Genomic DNA, 16,615 nt, shown 5'->3' with positions numbered 1-16,615 from the left:
AAACTGTCACCAGAATACAGTCTCAGTTCCCTGACTCTTAATGGTAGAATAACACAATAGGGTCAGACTAAAAAGGTTTCCTTATGAAAATTTTATCAGCAACTTTGGTAAATTGCTGTGGGAAAGGTGCTCTGCTCTCAGGCAGACCTGGAACCTGTTTTTACAAGGTACAGCTCGCATGCATTGCCTCACTCCCGCAAGATATTAAGGGCACTCAAATTGAATTAACACCAAATCAGGCCGGTGCACTTAACAATACAAATGCACTTAAGGGATGCCTCAGAATGATTTGTGACTAAAGAAAGCAAAGAAGAAATCAGCCTTGAAGACCACAGGGGTGGTGTTGTGTGTCATATACAGGAAAAGCCATAAGTAGAACTTAGAATACCGGAAAACCATGAACTTCAAGGGCTCTCAGATACCTTAGACCCAGCCGTAAAGTAGATGGTCTCTTTTGTGGTATGTAGAAACAATTGATAAATAAATTAGAGCCAATTTTCTTAGTGGCATGGTCTCCATTACCTCTGACAGCAGCGTAACTGCTTTGCTAAAATGATAAGAGGTGAATAATGGTATATCAGGTAGCAGCAAAGGAAATTCTCTGAGTTGCCTGTTCTCTCCATGAGAGCAATGACACAATGCAGAAGTGAATGACATGTGATGTGGCAGCTGACAGGGAGCTCCATGTGGACTGCTACTAAGGCTAAAGCAGCTGAACCATAATACTAGTAGGAGGGTGGAAGCAGTGGGGTTTTGTTTTTTTGTTAAATTGTCAGACTCATCCTTTTCAGGAAGCCACCTCTGTTTACCACCATTTTTCATCAAGTTACTCAATTGTTTCTTTCTTTGAGCCTGCAGGCCATATTCTCCCATAAGTTAGAGGACTAACCCTGCAAAGTTTAGACCACAATCAGGCATGAATCATGTAAAGAGCACTAAGAGCATTCTGCACCTCAGGACTGCTCAGTGGATCGAGCTTTACAGAGGGGTCGGTCCACCATGGTGAAATTGATCTATGTTGAGGGTAATAATTCCCTTCTGGTCAAAGACTAGTGTTGGATTAAAAATACCATACATTCACGCTGTTACATGGATAGTCTTTTCAGCAAGCATGATCTTGGAGGCACTATTAATTAAAGCAACATTAGTCTTCTTTCTTGACACTGCAAAACGGTGGAGTTGGAGTGTTAAGTGACTGGAACTTAGAGCAGAAAGGAAAGTGAAAGACTCCAGACATGCTTCTAAGTCCAGGATCTCTGTGTCAGACTAAAATGGTGGTGGTTGTGGTGGCATTTCTGCCTATCAGTGCTACAGTTGCTGCTTTTGCTGCTGTTACAAAAACTAGCCAGCTCAAACCAGATCTTCTGATTTGGTATACAGGAATTTCCTTGGCTTAGAAGGAGGCTTTTTACCAGCCATTGAAACAAGACACTTGTAAAGTCATGATGGTGTTGTGGAAAAGCAGGATGAAGCTTGGTTTGGTGTTTATGGAGAACATGTCAGGAAGCTGTGAAATAATGAGGGATTTCTATGAGCTGCACCATGACTGTTGAGCAACATGCATATATACTACAGCATTTACTGTCAAAGAAAACATGACGTAGGGCCATTTGTTTGAGCCTGCAGTGGCAGGATGGCTCACAGGCTGTGGAGTGCACACCCATCTTCCAGCTGAGTGCCAAGAGGTAGGAAAGAAATATCCCATATACCTACAAACTCTGGTGAGGGTCCTAGCAGCCTTTTGGCAGAGGAAGATATAAAACCACTGCTATGAGCAATAGGAGTTGGGGCGTGGCTCAGCGGTGGAGAGAAGTCTCCCCACATATACCAGTACAGCCACCCCATGGTGCACTTCATCCCCACAGGAAAGGGCCAGCCCAGCATGGCAGGGAGTCAGCCAGGGAACAGACATAGCCCGTTCCTCACCTCCTTCCTACATTGCCTGAAAACCAAGTCCCATAGATGAGCCAGCTGGAGTCATTCAGGGCAGAATAGACCTCTTCTCCTTTCCTGCATCCCAGAGTAGAGCAGAGTAGCCAGGACACAGGCTGACAACCTCATGGAGCCGAACTCCTGCCATGGGAGGGCAACTCTTGACAATGCCAAGGAAGAGACTTTCTCCTTCTCCAAATATTCATCCAGACCTTAGCCTGGCCAACTGAAGATTCTTCTGTGATTCTGCTCGTTTTAATGTGGAAGGAGAGTGGGTTAAAAGATTTCTCTTGGTACTGTTGCTACCTTAGTAGCACCAAATGGAAAGCAAACTACTTCTGAGGAGACTGAACCAATGTCACCCAAAACACTCTCAGTAGAGAAGAGCTTCAGGTTGGAAAACATGTTTGCAGGCAAACCTTTGTGCCCACAATGGCAGGGCTTGGGGAGGGGAAGGAGGTGTGCTGGGCAGCAGTTCAGCCTCCACACTATGCCTTTTGTCCTTCCACCCTTCTACCCTTCAACCTGGTAGGAATTCAAGACAAATAACCATGCTGTGGCTGCTGAAACAGATGACCCACTAGATGTCCTTCTTAACAAATATTTTCATGAAATTAACAAAAGGACTGTGCAGTAGCTTCCCACTAACTCAGCCCCAGCTTCAGCTTGTACTCATGGTATGCTCATTAACACGTCCTCTTGGAATACTGATCAAACATATCTGCTAAATTTTTGCTCAGACTCAAGAAATATTCCTCTTTCTCTAGTATCCATCTAAAGCAAAAGGATCAAAACCCAGACTTTTGCTCAAGTTTTTGTTCCTGGAGAGGATTCCTGAATTCCCTTATAAAATTGGGTTCTTGAACAATTTCCGGGGACAATCTAAGTTTTATAAATTGACAGACTGAAATATGTTTGTACACATAATAAATATTTGCATGAGTTGAAAATGAATCAGGCCTACATATCTTGATATAGAAAGATTGAGGCACAAAAAATAATAATTAAAATTCAATCTTTTCATACATAAACCAGATTCTAATGATTTGCATTTACTTTTGTTTCTTTGCTCTCATTGGAGGCACAATTTTATACCAAGTTTCTCTGCAAAAACAGCGAATGGAAAGTTACTAAATGATTAATAAAAATAAATGAGTAATAGATGTTGTAATAAATAATCAATTGTTTTAAAATCCAGTCAGTCAATGGGTTGCTAACCGCTATTAAAACCCATGCATTACACCTCCTCTTGACATGCTTAAAACCTTCCATATTGCTTGTTACTACAAGGCTTATACCTCTTTTCACCTCTAGTAAGCATTTATTAACCCTTTATAAACTATCTAGGAATGAAACCACGTTGTAGAATGCAAAAGGAATACCTTGTGATCAGAAGTCCATCACAAAGACAGACTATCAGTCCCAATGCAATTGATCTTTCTTATGAAGACAGCAAATGGTTTGAAGGTAGTTGAACTAGATTTTCTACTGTGCAAGAAATAAATAACCATCCAGGAATCTCACATGTGTAGCAGAATCACAGAATGGTTGAGGTTGGGAGGGGCCTCTAGAGGTCATCTGGTCTGATCCGCCTGCCACCTAGAGCCCATGCCACCCAGGACCATGTCCAGACGGCTTTTGAATATCTCCAGGGATGGAGAATCCACAACCTCTCTGGGCAACCTGTGCCAGTGCTTAGTCACCCTCACAGTGAAAAAGTGTTTCCTGACATTCAGGCAGAGCCTCTTCTGTTTCCGTTGCCTCTGGTCCTGTCACCGGGCACCACTGAAAAGAGCCTGGCTGCGTCTTCTTTGTATCCTCCCTTCAAGTATTTATACACAAGGATAAGATCCCCCTGAGCCTGCTCTTCTCCAGGCTGAACAGTCCCAGCAATCTCAGCCTTTCCTCAGAGGAGAGATGCTCCAGTCCCTTAATCACCTTTGTGGACCTTTGCTGGACTCTCTCCAGTATGTCCATGTCTCTCTTGTACTGGGGAGCCCAGAACTGGACACGGGACTCCAGGCGTGGCCTCATCAGTGCTGAGTAGAGGGAAAGGATCACATCCCTTGACCTGCTGGCAACAGTCCTCCTAGTGCAGCCCAGGATGTCATTAGCCTCCTTTGCAGTAAAGGCATGTTGTTGTTTTATGCTCAGCTTGTCCATCAGGATCCCCAGGTCCTCTTCTGCAAAGATGAACAATACACAGGTTTATCAAACACCTGACCCAATTTCCATATAATGCGACCTCTTCTTCAGTACATTTTAGATTAACTTGAATTAACAGTAGAAAAGCATCGCTGAATTCAGAAAGTTCAAAATTTGGTCAAGGGAAAATGAACGAGAACTTCAAGAATCTACCCACCCGCTCGGATCTGTCCCTTAAATGAGAGTTGCTTAACTTTATGTCTGAATACGTTTTCATTATTAAGTATTCAGCAGGCTGTTAGAATATGATAATAGATCCCAGCAACTTTCTCCTCCAGAACCAATTTAAATAAACACAGCTAAGGAGGAGGATGGATGCCTTGCTCACCCTAAGAGTTAGCAAAAGTTAATAATACTAAAAGTTAATAATTGCCAAACAAGGAGACAAAGTGTTGTTTGGTTTGGAGTCAGTCCGTTCACATATCCCCTGACACTTTAAATGAGTTCATTGTATTTTATGAGCATTAAAGCTTCCCCCTCCATCCGTCAACTCATTCTCTTGGTTTAATCTGAATACATGCTGTGAAGTTATATTCCTTGAAATCATTGGCTTGTCTGAAGGTCCCCAGATGCTCCCTCCTCAGTTCTCTCTCTCAGTCCCACTCGCTCTTCTCCACACACCTCTTATGTCTTTACTCAGCTGGTTTTAGCTCACACAAACATATCAGTCACAACAGGAGAATTTTCTCTCTCACATATTCATACTCAGCAGGAGAATATAGAATAAATTTCCTCTACTAAATTTTTATTTTTATATATATATATATATTTATATATATATATATTTATATATGACCTACACACTTCAGTGATTGTAACTACCTGACTTAGGACTTCCATTGGACCATGAGGTGAGGTTTGCGCTTTTTTTTTATTGCCTGCAAGCGCTCACTCTGACCAAGACACAGGGAATACAGCTTCTCCCCTATCCCTGACCACAAAGCTAGGCAAGAGTTTCCCATTACATTTATCACATTATGTGTGGAATTAGGGTTCCCGTTACATCCATAATGGGATCAGCAACTGGGTAAACTTGCACAGACTGCCACACTGTCATAAAGCCCACTAATACTGAAGTATAAATATCAGCGTCATTGGAAATTCTTGTAGTTGCAATGGTCTACACCAGGGGGTTCAACCATGGTGTTAGGCAGATTAGTCAAAATCCTATAATGACAAGAGAAAAGAGACATCCATCTTTCTTTCATACACAAAATTCCTGATAGCATGTCCTAACATGGAGTGGTGGGTTACGTTTAGTTACCTGGTTTTCTTGTCAGAAGGAGAGGGATGCCTAAAAGTGGCATGTGTATACAAAACTGTGGGAAAGATTTGACTTCCACTCCATTTCAGACAAGAAAGCATTTGAAATTTTTTGTGTTTTCAGACTGGGGAGGAAAATAGAATAAAACACCATGGAAAAAACAGAGTTTCATTGACTAAGTCATTGCTAAAGCTGCATTTTTTTTGTCATGGTTCCTGAGAGAGTCAAGGAGTTCATGTTTTTCAGAAAATTATCCGTGACTGATGACACTTTGGGACTTTTAGCATGTGGGTGGGTGGACGCAATGCTAACCAGTTGAATCCATTTCAGAGAAACCCTTTGTTGCTGTCAAGTTAAGTCCCAGACTGCAATAGAATATGACAAAGAGCAGGAACCCAGCAACGCCACCAAAATGACAAAGTGTCCTGGAACAGCAAAATCTCCCCAAGACTGCCTGGAGCAATGAGCATTCCCCCTCCCATAAAGAAAACAAAAGGTCTTTTCTTCTTTCTTTTTTTTTTTTTCCCTCTCTCATTCCTGTATTTAGAACCATAGCTTGGTTCAAAGGTTAGTTCTGGCACAGTGACCAACTGGGTCGCATATGGTATTTATTTATTTATTCTTTGTCTAAAATGCTTTTGGCACAACATATTTGCATGAGTTAGCTGGTGTTTATAGAAAACCTGAATACTGGAGTTCATAGAAAAGGTCATTGGCTCATTCTTCCTCTTATCTTAATTGAATTTTCCTCACTGTTGTTTCTGCTGCTACTCGTTTTATTTCTTTATAGATATCGATTTCTTTCCTGGATTTGTTTTTGTTTGTTTGCTTGCTTGCTTTTTGTTGTTTTGTTGTTGTTGTGGTGGTGGTGGCTGTTTTTTTTTCAGCTTGATCACTCATGAGTTCTTTGTAAAAGCTTCAGTCAGTCTTACTAAAATGGAGGAGTGTAGTCTTATCTACAGACTTGTCACTTGGAGCTAGTGCCCATTCCTCCTCAGCATAGAAGGCTTCCCTTCAGTCTCTCTGAAAGAGGAAATTTGATTCTGCTTGAGTTTTCTTATGAAGCACAGCATCATCAGAGGCTGCACATCCCGTTCACTGCCTTTAACACTCTATTTCCTACCTTTAGCAAACAACTGTGCCAAAACTGCTCTCATTTTACCTACTTGCAGTATTTGTGGAAAACCTCACTTAACACATCCCCCAGTTCAAAGCGGGCTGTGGCAAAGCTCCAATTCAGAAAAAGCATTAGCTCCCTGTTTCCTCCCCAAGTGACTCAGACTATGTTCAACTGTGTAGGAAGCCTCTCCTCATACCCACTTCTAAATAATGCCAAATGGCACTAAGGTTTGATTGCTCTGTGGTTGTATCTTCTTGGTCTTCAGCAGAGTTATGTGAAGAAACAATTTTTACTGGTCATCTTTTAGGTCATCTTCAAATGTTAAGATTCAGACAAGGAAGTCATGTTTCATGTACTCATACTTTGACTCTTTATGTATATAAATATATATATATGATATTACATGTATCTTATACCATTTTATGTCATTGCTGGTTAATGTCAGATGACAATATCCTCCAGTTATGCAAACTGTAAAATTTTCCTGAATCCAGCCTTGATGGAGCACAGCTGCCTTCAAATGCTTTAGATTTACACCAAGGCCTCAATCACACCAAGACAAGTTCCAAGATCAAGGCAAACCTTGATATGCTGAACAACAGAATTGGCTGTAACCCTTTTAAAATTTGACTTATTGCATCTTTATTTCCAGCTGGATTCCTCTGCAGTAAGGAAAGGCTTGTTGGGATCAATATGGCCACCTCAGCTGGCGGAAGGGAAAACCCTGTGGTACTTCTTCCTAACCTGAGTGCTTTACGCTGGTGACATTATCATCCATGGGCTTCTTGTATCTGACCCTAACTGACAGCAATATCTTTCAGTTTCTATATTATATAATATAGACATAATCCATGTCGGGAAGGAAAACCCTGGTTTTGCTTTGTAGCAGATACTCCAGCTCACTGGCTGTGAAGCATCACCAGTGATATCAGAAGTCGCACAACGACATATAGGGACCGGGGGAAGTGGATCTTTTGCTCTCAACCCATGCAGAAATATTCTGTGACTGAAGGGGAGACTTTCACAGGTTTTTGGCAATAGGCTCGTTACATCTGCCCTCGAGCAATATAGTACTTAACTAGGCACCTAACTTTATGCATGTGCTCAAATTGAAGTGCTACTTGGAATCGAATGGCATTTCTTAATGAGGACATCATGCCACATCTGATCTGAGTCAATTTAAAAGACAAAGCTCTTCTGGTTAATAAGCAGAGCTAATATCCAAGATGCAAACTATTATGCCGTATCTGGTACAGGCTTCTAAAACCCAAACTGCAATCATTTCCAAGCCTGGCTAAATTTTGCCTTATTTCCTGCTGATATAAAGAATGCTATTCATCATGGAGACTTCCAGAATGTAACAGTGGACAAAATGATTGACAAAATTGCTAAATGTCTCTGAACTTGTTTTTCAAGAAGTCATAAGTTGGATTGTCAGGGGATTACATGTACCTACCACCACAGGATGTATCACTTGCAGGGAATTTCTCCTGTAGCTTGCTTAAGAAAAAAAAAAAATCCTATTAAATATCAGTACATATTCATTCTTTATATTTCATTCTGGATTTCAGTTGTCTGTGGTTTTTCACCAGTCAGTTTTGTCATGCCATTAGAAAGGAACCATAAGTATAAGAGCAGCAAATTAAAAAGCAACAACCCAGTGTACATTGTTTGGAAAAATCCCTCACTGTGACAAGTGACATAAAGTTTCCCTTTCATATACATTATGTCTTAAATAAGACATACTTTGCAATTTTACATTACAAATTACCACTGTGCTGGAATCAAACTAGAGATTGAAGCAGTTTGCCTATTCCAGTGAAATTAGTCCAGTACCTGGGTCATTTAACAAAAACATTCAGAAAATGTAATTAAACCAGAACTCCACTCTGTGAACACCAAGTCTGCTCTTTACAGTAATGTCTACAAGACAGGCATGTGAACACTCTTAATTACTTGCATAGTCCTATTGACTTCAGTAGGAAGAGTTGCCGACACAGGTCTCTGCAGGAATGCCATTCATACCCTGGAGCAGGCTGATTATTAATTTTAGCAACATCTGAGGATACCTGGCATGGTACGCCAGGCACATATCACATTGTGATATTTGAGCTAGAAACATAACCAGTCTCTCCTTAACTTAAAGCACATTTTTAAAACTTATAGATTTAATTTTAATTGGTATTTTAGCATCATTCCTGAGAGAGAGACTGAATGGAAGAAGTGAAGATGCATTTTAGCTGGACAACCAAGTTCCTCTCAATGTTTTCAGGAGATGAGCAACTTTTAAAATTCAAGTTGACTGGCAGACAGAAAGCTTCAAGCAGAGTGAGATTTAAATAGGTCTTAGACAGCATCAGAGATCTGATGGTTTTAAGAGCCTGTGTCTAAAATGAAAACAATAATATAAGTCAATTCAACATAGCAGTAAATGAAACTTTTGGCAATCCATATTATTCCATCACTTCCACTGGAAAAATAAACAATACTTAGTATATCAAAACAGCTGTTGTTAAGTTTACTGGTGTAACTCTCACAGGAAAGAAAGATCCTCTACCAGTACCATCTTCTTGTGTTAGAAAATTGAAAAAATACAATACTGTTATATACAAAACCATGAAGACCATATGAAATTCTATTTCCTTGTGATAATGGTACAGATAATTTTTCAGTAGTCAAAATCACTAATGCATCCTCATTTTTTTATATTTACAAGTAATCAATGAGAAGTAGAATAACAACCAGAAGTTAAGGTTAATGAAATCAAATGAAGAATTTTGAAAAGTCAGACCTGTTATTGATATACCTAAATATTGACTTTAGCCCCTATGAATAGATCAATAGGGTTTAATGTCAGAATGGACTCATCATAACAAAAGACAACAAACTTCCCTTAAGAAATGTCTGCTTCTGCCCAATGCATGCTCTTGAAATACAGTGCACTTTTTAGAAAAGAAATAAAAAAAAAAAAGACGTCTTGACCAAAATAATTCCCCTCAGGTATAAATCATGGCCCCGTTGTTTCAGTGACTATCGCTTTGAAGAACTGTCTTCATTTTAGCCAGAATTTGTTTACCTTCAATTTCCCATCTCTTAATCTTGTTAGGAGTTTGGCTAATAGAGAAAATGGTCCTACGGAGTAATCTGCATGCCACTCCACACTGCAGCTCACCCTCAGGGCCCGGCATCACCTAGGGCCTCTCCCTGAACCCTCTCCATATCTCAGCTCCCTCTTGGACCATGGGACCAGTGGTGGGCAATATTGCAGCAGGCTCAGTGTCAGGCTTATGGGTGCTGAACACAGCACAACCCTCTTTGCTCATGACAACCACAAGCCACTGTGCTTTTTTTTCATGAGAGAGTCTCTCGATTATAAGACTACCTTTAATGAAAGAGCCATGGAAATGTATATTGTTTTCTTGCATCCCAGCTCTACCAAATAACCAATATCGCAATTTGCTGTCCCCCCATTCTTGTGGAATGCGCAGCCATTTATCAGCAACAGTTACGGTCATTGCTCAGGGAAATGTTAAACAGCGTAAGGCTAGGTCAAATGTCTGTGGCCTGAGAAAAGGAGGCATTTGCAATTATCTTCTTGAGACCTGCCCCTTGTCCATTATCTGAGTGCAATGTTGGTTTGGCACCATTTTAGGCTTTCAACCAAATGGCATGTTAATACAAAATAAAATGCATCAGAGATTTCTTAGCTTATTGGATCAACACAATGCTTTTATCAAACAGCATTTTAAAATGTCACAAATATACACCAGTTATTTCCCCAGACCTATTCTCTTAACCCATACTGACTGCTGTTAACAGAAATATCATCCTTTTATTTAGGGCCTATGCTGCTTTTCCATTATTTTATGTGGCACCGATGTCCAAAACAGCAGTCTGAGTAGCCCCTTTGTATTCTGGTCCAGTATTTGCTTTACTCTCTTGGAACGGTTATGAGACACGTTAGGGAAAAAAGTCAATGTTAGTGCCTCAGAGGAGTTCTCAGCCATTTTGTTTAAAATTTGCTGGTATAAGTTCTTTCAATAGGTGATTAAACAATCTGATTTTCAAAGATGTTATTTAACATCATCTTTCATTATCACTGGAACTGAGAAGTTTTTAGCATTACATGACAGAAGTAGGGGCTTTTATCAAGTCTGTAACAAAGAGTGAATTGCCGTGTCTTCTGCACTATAAATAGTAACTACCAACTAGGAATGGGTCATTGCAGATTTCTTTTGTTTCTCAGTAGACTTTTTCCATAGACATCTCTTTGTGAACTTTTGCTTCCCTCATAAATTTCCTGTTTTTCCTGCCTTTTAACTCACATTCAGCTATGCTATTTTCTATTTTTCTAATAATTTTTATATCTTTGGAAAAAAAAAAGTTTATTTTCACCTCTATGCCTAACTTTTAAGAAACAAACAACAACAACAACAATAATAATAATTTCAAAAACCTAAACCATAATAGCCCTTTAGACTGTGAGTTTGTTGGGCAGCTAGGGAAACGTTTTATAACAAATAACAAGATTCTTTTTCCTAGATAATCTCATTTAAAATTGTTTTCAAGTCTGTGAAACTGACCCTTTAACATCCTTTTGTACATGCATTGCTGGTTCAGACTGTATTCTGTTAGTTCATAACAAATGTAGTCAAGTTGAGACAATTCACATTTAAAAAACTACTGATTTTAAGTTCTGAGATCAAATTCTCTTTTTCAAGGTGAAGTCTAGCATAAAGACCCCTGGACTTGGATGTAACACATATTAAGTTAGAAAATCGATATGTACAATTTTTGGAAATTCCAAAACCAGGCTGCGGGACACTGGCAGCATGTGTCACCTGGACTGAAAGCCCCACATAAGTTATCCATCTATTGAAAACTATGGATTACTCTACTAAGTGCATTTTCAGCTGCTAGGGCAGCGCACAGAGCAGCTGGTGTCTAGGCAGTGGCCTGGTAGCTGCAGAACATGGTAAGAACAGTAAAGAAAACAGCAGCTTTAAAAATGAAGGAAAACTAACAAAACGTAATAAAATGTAATTAGAAAAGGTATGAGATTTTATTAAAAACTTCACAAAGGAATGTTTTTCAACAGGACAATAGATACGGAAATATTCTTGGAAGTTCTACCTAGCAGCATGAACAAACCTGTTTGTCTGTTCCAAGATGCAAATATACGTACCACTCTTCAGCCACTTAGAAAACAATCAAAAAATGTTCCAAGCTTACATGTGCAAGGCTCTTTTAAAACAGCTCCTTTGAAAACATAAAGGTGGTTGTCAAATTGCTAGTTGGAGTCATACAATCATATGGAAGGTATGTAAGATTTTTTTTTTTTTTAAAGTAAATTAGGAAAACCAAGATACAGAGAGGTTAAATTACTTCCCCACAGTGCCATGCAAAGTTGACAGCACACCAGGACTGGTTCCTTGAGGGATGAATAGCAAGTCCAGGTTGCAATTGACACTGCAGGTTGAGTCTGTAAACTTTTCAGCCCATATTTATGTGCCATATAAACCCGAAAACCTTTTTTTCACATCAGAAAAGTTTCACCTAATTTAACATTACTTAGTATGTTCTTCTTAGCAAGGTGCTTAGTTTCTAGCGTATTTGGTGCCCACGCTAAACAGGGTGGATGAAGAAGGAACACATCCTCACATCACTCATAACAAACCCACACCTGTGACTGATCTCAGTGGTTCTGGATTCCCCCAGTGGCTGATGACAAACACCTGAAAGAACAGCTCTGCAGCAGTGAGCAGCTCGATTTGTAAAAATCCTTTTCAAGGAATTAAGCCCATCACAACAAGAATTACGAATTCACACAGGTCTCCCCACTACTTGAGCTCAGCAGTCATGCTTCTGTCCACTGATGTGCTGTCAATGGTGAACTGACAGATGCAAGACTTCAGGCAGGCATGCCATACCCATACAAACTTCAAAATGAAGCCCTGCTGCATGAAAATCATTGCATTAATCTACAGGCAGACCAGGTCGCCGCTTTTCCAAAACTTCTTTTGTGTTTCATAAGTGGAAATGACAAAGGGGAAGCTTCATTAGTGACCTAGCAGTCCCAGCCAAACAGACCAAGGTCTGAGGGAGATGAAATCCCTCCTGCATACATTGCAGGTCATCAATCAGCAGAGGTGCACTATCATCAGAAGGGGCCTGCACTCACCAGATGCTTTGATGCACCTCATTGTTTCTGCCACAAAAACTAGCCGTCATCACTGTAAGACAGTTCTGGTGTGCTAGTATTGTTGCCAAGCTGGATTTCAGGCTAGTCTCCCTCCTGAAGTGATTTTTTGGTTTAGCACAAGGCACCCTGTATCCATGGGTGTTGACGAGAGACGTGACTCACATAACAAATGAAGACATGACCCTAGCGGAGAGTATGGGATGACCACGTGTTACCCAGCCAGCAGCACCACCAAAGCCTTTGCTCAGCACTGAGCTCTGCAGCATGCTGTGGAGCCAGAAGTCTGCAGGGGCCAGCACCTGCTGCTAGATCAACAGTGGAGATTTTGGGTACCCATAACTTCAGAAACTTCATGTGATGACCCAGCATCAGGCACGTGCTTAGAGCTGCTGAGCTTGCTTGAAGATCCAGTCTTCGCTGAGGTCTCCATAAACTTCCTCGGTTTAGATCAAGGGAGGCATTTCTCTGAGGTTACTGGCTTAGCCTGTTCAGTAATTTAAAGTATATATTATAATGAATTTTCCATCAAAGCTGTCACTTGCTGTCTGCCTTAAGAAGATAATATAGGAAGAGCGTTGCTATAGGAAAACCCTAACTGGTTTCCCATTTCAAGGTAGGCGCTATCTATGCTATAATACTTAAATCCTGCATCGTCCCTCATGAGACAGGAACACTTAACAAAACAAACAAACAGCAATTTCTCATTTGCCAGGAGCACTTTGATGTTTCACTCAAAAACTAGGTATGGGGCAAAAAGGGCAGCACACTTTATAAGGGAAGCCTAGAATTTCTTGTTAGTGTAATTAAAATCCTACAGTGTAACTAAGCAACAACAAGTAGTTCTAACGAGTTAGTCCAGCTAGAACAATGCTAACACTTATCATCCAAATGATCTGATTAACACAAAATAAATCTCCTTAATAATACAGTTTAAAAATCATTATACAAAACCTCCTACTATCTTCCCCTTTCTCTGGGTTTATACTGACCCTCCCACAGCCCCTGCATGTCCTCAGGTCAGCAGCAGCACCTGCGTGACACACTTCTACACTCCACTCTGTCTTTATTGGTCTGGAGCTCACATTACGTCCCAATTTACTCTGTATGGTGTATTTTACACTTGGTAGATGGATACTTGTTGCTTGTTGCTCCTGTGGCTAGTTCTGCTCAGGTCCCAGGTCTGTGCCTCTTTTGCTGAGAGCGGTAAGTTGTTTATAGCCCTGGGGTCTCCAGTGCCAGCCTGTTCCCTCTCTCACCTCACACCTGTACACCTCTATGCTGTGTCCCCATTCCCAAGGCTTCTGCTGTCATACCAGGCCTGCATATGATGACATATAATGACATCATTATGGTAGGGTCATAAATTTTGTATTCTGCTCAGAGTAACTATACTATAATATATAAAATTATGACTAAAGTACAAAATACTTTTATACTATAAAGTATAAAATCATGGCTATTCTGTGATTGTACAAAGATAAGCAAAAGCAAAACAAATTAGGCAACAGTCACCTGATCATTGGAAGAATTGTGGTTACAGCTAAATTAACTAAAACAAAGCTCCAGGCAGGCCAAGAAGACCCCACACAAAGCCTGGCAAGCTTGCCCCAGTCCTGAGACCTTGCAAAGTTACTGCAAAGTCTACAGACTTTACTGGTCTATACATGACTACTGAGAGTTTCTTGTCAAGAAAGGAAAAAAATTACCCCAGAGGAAGAGGCATCATTCCAACAAAATGTTCCACATTAGTGGAATGGGAAAAGTAAACACATGAGTGCGTTATCAGGAAAATAAAAGCTGAACTGACACTGACCTGGTTGGTTGCCATTCATGCTCTCCATGATATGAGCAAGCTTATTTGCAACAGACAACCCAGCCTTCCACCCCAAGACACACATTCACACCCCACACTTCAGATTTTACTGCTATGTTTCCCGTGGCATATTAATGAACAAAAGCAGAATTGCCTATAAACACATTTCTGAAACAGTGTTTATAGTGCAAGGGCATTCAGCTTCTACTCTACTAAGACATTATGAAATAGATACTTCTGAATGTGCTGCATATCAACCTGGAAGTGATGAAAATACTTAACAGCTTTATAAAAGCCTCTTTTTTGCTTAGAGGAGAGAGTGTCCATGTACAGTAGCCCTTGTTATCCCCAAAATATTATTTTGTTCTACTCCATGCTTTGTAATGACACTCGTCTCTTTCAGGCTTGAACAGACCATGTCATTTCGCTTTAGCAGAATGCAATGCCACACATCACCATGTGAACAGCTTCACAGATCACTGGTAGATACCTATGTGCATTCCTATAACTTACAAATGCATATACTGTTATTTTTCTTTCCATTTTTCAGAGAGTTCCATATAATATTCTGTACAAATGGGAGTGCACTCATGTGTACATAACCAAATATATGTATCTTGGATGGAGATCTTTGTAAAGTGGATTTTAGCCCAAAGTAAATTTTTGTAATCAGGTTTAAAAGCCTCCAGAATTGAAGATTATAATGGAAATAGTGCAACGTGGCATCTAATAGCAGTACTGCAAGATCTCTTCTGTAGAGGGGGAGTAACATTTAGAGAGCAAAACTACAATATTACAGCAATACTCCACAACCCTCATTTGTACTTTTAACACCAGTTTTGCAGTGAAAAATGGAAACAGTAAACAGCAGCTCAAAATTCCTACTAGCAGTATTAATATCAATGGTCTTGTAAAACCAATAGCATAAATCTTGCTTTTAGCACTGTAGCACATGTTTAATTAATCAGGCCTGCCATCCTCATTTGCCCTTCACTGGGTTTCACTGATGATTACCCAGTGGAAAATTGAGCCCCTTAATGCAAACAATATACTTGTTAACACTTTTTTTCCAGCGGCTGGCTTTTTGGGGTGGCAGAGGCATTGTCAGCGAAGGAGGCTGGAACTCCATTCTTGGCTGCAGCCACCCTTCTGCGATTTAACCCTTCAAACCAACTTGGAAGGGGTTGCTTTCTTTCCTCATCCAGAACAGCTTTTCCTTCAAGACGTCTCTTCTTTTCCTCTCAGCTTTAGTGACAGGATTACAAATATTTATGCATCCTGTGAATGTGAGGCAAGAGACATATTAAGTGCTGAGTTATTCTAATTTATTCTGCTAAAGGAGCCATGTGAGGTAGCACAAAGCCCTCCCTGATTTTGAATTTTAGGCCAGTCACAAGTTTTACTTGGACATCAGAATTTTATTTTCTTGTTGGTAGTGCTACCCAGGAATGAGACAGAAAAATCATCTAAGAAATGAAACCCTTGTAAAAAAAATATAATTCACAGACAGGAGCAGAATTTTCCTCTGGGTCATTATTAGTGAAACCCAGTGAGGGGATAATAAGGACATGAGACCTGATTAATTAAACATTTGTACTATTGTGTGTAATTTGAGTTTTGTGAATCATCCCATGGACATCTGTTTACGCAGGACCATGGGACCCACCACGCCGAGCTTCACCGGGACCTCAGGCAGAGCCCAGCATGGGGCACCCAGCCACCGGGGTCCCACAGCTCCTTCCCCAGACCAAACAACCCTTCTGCCTGCCTGGGCGGCACATCACAGCCTGCCAATCTGGCCAGACGTTCACGGCAGCTTCTTCCCAGAGGAAGTCTCCGAGCTGGCCTGGTTTAGTGCTCGGAGCTGACCCACTCATACCCATCAGTATGTGAATTTGCAGCGACACCTGTAAGTTTTCACATTTGGTTACCCGAGTGCACTGTGGCATTCTCCTAGCATGTGGGATGTATTCCCATTTATCTTACACTTCAATCTATGTTCAAGCCATATACATCTCACAGGAATTAATATGCTGGGGCTCTTACTTGAAACATTTTTTGAAAGGTCTGTGCCATGCT

This window comes from Aptenodytes patagonicus, chromosome Z (assembly GCF_965638725.1).
Source record: "Aptenodytes patagonicus chromosome Z, bAptPat1.pri.cur, whole genome shotgun sequence".
NCBI lineage: Eukaryota > Metazoa > Chordata > Aves > Sphenisciformes > Spheniscidae > Aptenodytes > Aptenodytes patagonicus.
The sequence above is the reverse complement of the archived record's forward strand: the minus strand, read 5'-3'. Positions refer to the sequence as shown.